Raw genomic sequence first — 4,395 nt, 5'->3', positions numbered from 1 at the left:
TGAAAGAAGGTGAAACTAATTGTAAATGAAATGATATGATGAAATGACTGAAGACACTAGGTTAGATCACCATGCAAAAGTCTTCCATATGAAAGAGAAGCAACCTTATTAATTAAGGATTCTTACCGCGTATGTTTTCGGCCTAATTTGAACCCATTTCAAATTTTCCCTGAACAAGCCCTTTATATCACATTCAGCTGATAACCATGGAAAATGGAACACGTTATCATCAGCAAAAACCGTCTTTAGAGATGCTGACAATATTCCATATTCCGGGTAACAACAGCACTAATGAATATGTAAGTGAGAGGTCGCAATTTAGTCAAGTTACCGCCGAGTTATTTATGCGTTCTTGACGAACGTTAGTAGTAGCAGTTTGTGAGGTTCAGGTATGAGTAACTGGCCTGAAACTTGGAAACTAGAGACATTTACCCTGAAATACGAGAAGGCAGTTTGCAACGCTAATGAATAAGTATGTATGCCTACGCCTTTTCCGCCTTACTGTGGCATGTGAGGGATATACAGTCATTCCACCCCTATTCCATATAAAAGAGAAGGCTGGAGCGCAGGGTTACCACCCTTAACCTCCCCCCAAAAATAAATAATAAATAAATAATAAACATGGGACCGGGTGAATGGCAAATAGGCTAATATGGAAAGGTCTGAAACCATAAGGAGTAACATCTTACATATATTTCTGTATGTGATATTTATCGCCATCAGTGAAAATCAAACTTCTCTTATACCCAAGCTCTCTTGACGACATATCATAATATCTTTGTTGAAGCACCAATGGTTCACAATAAAACCCGAAAATCCATACGATTAAGTTAATTAATTAGAAAGGTAAACCGTAAGAACACGGACCTCATTAGCTTCATTATAACAAAGTAGGGGAGGTAATATTATTGCTATTTTTTTTTTCTTTTTTACATATTTGTTCACCGCATTTATTGGCCTGTGAGCGGCAATGACCTAAAAACCGTCGCAAAATTACTGTATGACTTTTTAGCTGGAAGTGCGAAATATACATTACTTTCCTACTAAATTACACATTATCTACGATAAAAAAAAGGCCCTTTTCTAAAAAAAAAAAAAAAATACCATGTCAGAGTAAATATGTATCTCGATATCGCCCTGTGAGCGACATTGAGTTAAAAATTGTCGCACAATGTCGCAAATTTCGGATAGTAGCTAGTGAGAAATTTACTTTAGTGTCCTACTAAACTATCCATTTTCTACGATTAGAGCTGTTTCGTTCTCTTAAAAAACATCAAATGATATCACGATATTTGAACTTGTCATAGTCTTATCATTGATGTACTAAGTCAACTAGTATACAGATAATATTTGGTATTTCTTCATATTTTACTATGTATTTTCAGAAGTATATACAATTATGAAAGTGTAGGTAACAGTTCCTGACAGAATGTCTGTTTTACCAATGAACGAACGCCACACTCCCACACCAACTCTCTCTCACTGCGAGTGTGTTCTGGTCCAAACGGTGTCCCAGTGCTTTGTGACGCATTTCATTTCCGGATTTTTTTGCCTTGTAGTGCATCCACGCAACTCCATTGCCATAAGCAAAAGAAGTACCAGCCTTATGGGGGAGAAATTTCAATGATTGTGTGTCGGAAGCGGGAGCGAGTAACAAGAGCGGTACCCAAGCAAATTGGAAATTAGACCTAGCCTACAGCAACAATGACAGAACTCTCAGGTGTAGGTAAGGGATTTGGAAATTTATTTGGTAGTTTTAGTACTTCTGATGAAGAAGTATTGGTTATCTTTTGAACGTCGAACTGTTATTTACCTCTTCTCTTTTACGCAACAATGATTGGGGACTTTGGGAATTGGGGGTTTTGGTTGGGAGAGAACACACGTAAACAAAGCGACCATTTTTGTGTTCGGAAAAGTTCGACGGATAGCTAACCGTCGCGTCGGCGAGCCAGATGTTCCATGTAGGGATGGGCGGAGGGAAGGAGAGGAACACGGGTTGTGGGGACAGCGAGGGAACGTGAAACACAATTACCGTTTGCATAATGACAGTAAATCATAAAGCACTTACCTTGAACATGTTAAACAATCCAGTCTGCATTCGCTGTCGTTTTCGAGGAGGCAAAAAAGTTTTTTTGTTATTCCGTATTAACCATACAATTGACAATATACTGTAATCACCGTAATATAAATTAAAACGATAATTAACAGAACTGTTCTCGCAATCAACGGGGAAAGCTAGACGACGTAAAGGATACTAATAGTAAGTTCGCGATGTCGAAGGCAAGGGATCTGTTATTTAACTGATATGAAAGTTGTAACGAGCAATTAGCAATGACATGGATACTAGAATAGCCTGCGTGGGTGATCAGGCTTGTGTTTGGTCGAAGGAATTGGGTTAAACAAGGAAGCAAAGAAGATTTCACAACAGTGAACTAGGAAATCCAGAACTATATATAGACAAATAGGTAATGTTAAATACCGAGTTAATACCTGAAAAGACAGAATTTCGTAATAGACACAAAACAATACATCAGCCTTAAGGAATCGTATTAGGTATAAGGGAATAGCGAATCCAGGAAAATGTCATGGCAGGGCAGCGTGCGCGCGCGCAGCACACACACACACACACACACACACACACACACACACACACACACACACACACACACACACGAAATTATGAAATGGACAGAAATCACCTATCAGGAAATACCGAATGCAGTATTATCATCATTTAAGATTAATATATTATTCTATTATTGTAATTATATTATGGTATTTCTACAGAAGCACTCTGCACGGACTGCAAGGAACGTAACCGCGGATACGACGTCCACTAGGGATTGGGCCATCCAATATATTTCGCCATGTTTAATACTGGCCCCTGGGGGTTAATTACAGTCGTCCGAATAAATATTACTTAAAATTCGTGTTCAGTAAGTAAAACTGCATAGAAAAACCGCAGCTGCCATAGTCTAGGCCGCCGCGGATAAGTACCCTAGATCTACCTTCATTATTATTATTATTGTTTCACAAAATTTTATTTCTATAATAGATTTTGTTCCTAATTATCACATTTCTCGTATGTGTTATTACCCAAATGTTCAACATTATTTTGTCATTTTTCGTGTGGGGGGCGGGGGCACATGTCCAGATGAGCCCCCCCTAGATCCGCTAGTGTATAAAGGTTCTTAGACTGGCAAAACCTAGTAGGCCGTGTTACTTGGCCATAGGGCTACATGACCTCCATGGACCCACCCTTTAAAGAAAAACTACAATAAAGGTTATTATAGGTAACCTAGGCTGTGTTACCTGGCTGGGGGGCTTCACACCCCTATAACCCCACTCTAAATGAAACCTAAAGCAGTTTATCTTACAAACCTTACCTAATCTAACTTAGTAGGCTGTGTTACCTGGCCTTGGTCTTCGCCACCCGTTTGGCAGCACAACGAACTAATGGCCGAACCACAGGAGTTCCCGGACCATAGAATGCCAGCTTTAAGAGGTTCAACTGTGTAGCTTTGCTTTACAAAGTATATTAAACCTTATTGTTTTAGCCATAGATTTCAAGGTTTTCAAAACCTAGGCTAGGGTAGATTATCACACTGAATAGCCTTTCTCTTGGCCACCATTGGCAATGTTTATATTTGCTTTTAGGTTTTTTTTTTCTCTATGTTGCCGTCTTAACTCAGAGTTGTCATAAAACGAATGCGTCGTTAAATGAGGAATACCTGTATATATTATTATTATATTATCATATAATTTATATTATATATATGGTAATATTTTAGTTTCAACCATTATGGGAAATCTATTATATTGATATTTTTCCCGAGTAAAGCACGTGATAACAAAACACTTCTTCTCAATACATTATTGTCGCTAATGCATACTTACAGAGAAAAAAAAAGATTAAGTTTTTACCCCTCGAATTTTTCCTAAGTCGGGAGAGGTGTTTCCTCTACGGTAATGTTTTACTTTTAATGAGCCCTCTAACTTACTTTCTTACGCAAACAAAAGCAGTTCCAGTTACTCATTATTGGCTGAGAGGTGTGACATCGTTATGACGTCATGGGTTTCATAACCAATTACGAATGACTTGAGTCGAAAACTAAGTTTCACTAGCATTTCAGCGGAGTAATACAGTTACCTGTCTAGTGTCCACTGGTATCCTTGTTTGACTGAATACTCGAATAATGAAGCAAAAAACGGCATTTTGTCTTCCTGTACCTATGGCAGAGGTAGTGGCTGGCCCCTTCTGGCATTAATTTTGACAGACCTTCGATTTCCTACCGATTGTTTGCAGTGCAATGTGGTCGTCGGGTACCTGGCCACTTCCTACTTTAAGTTGCATGTCAGGGAACCTTGCAACGGTTTCACGTTTTCCCTCAAAGC

The 4,395-nt window shown here is 38.8% G+C and overlaps 1 long non-coding RNA gene across 1 annotated transcript in view; it reads left to right on the top strand.

Moving 5' to 3' along the window:
* The first annotated feature begins 1,472 nt into the window (after positions 1–1,472).
* Positions 1,473–4,395, top strand: part of LOC135222244 (uncharacterized) — a 120,866-nt gene continuing 117,943 nt past the window's right edge. The window contains exon 1 of the long non-coding RNA XR_010316241.1: positions 1,473–1,726. This is a non-coding gene — a long non-coding RNA (uncharacterized LOC135222244). The remainder of the gene's footprint in view (positions 1,727–4,395) is intronic.

Source organism: Macrobrachium nipponense, chromosome 3 (assembly GCF_015104395.2).
Source record: "Macrobrachium nipponense isolate FS-2020 chromosome 3, ASM1510439v2, whole genome shotgun sequence".
Lineage (NCBI taxonomy): Eukaryota > Metazoa > Arthropoda > Malacostraca > Decapoda > Palaemonidae > Macrobrachium > Macrobrachium nipponense.
Note: the sequence above shows the minus strand (reverse complement) of the source record. Positions and strands in the feature narration are given on the sequence as shown.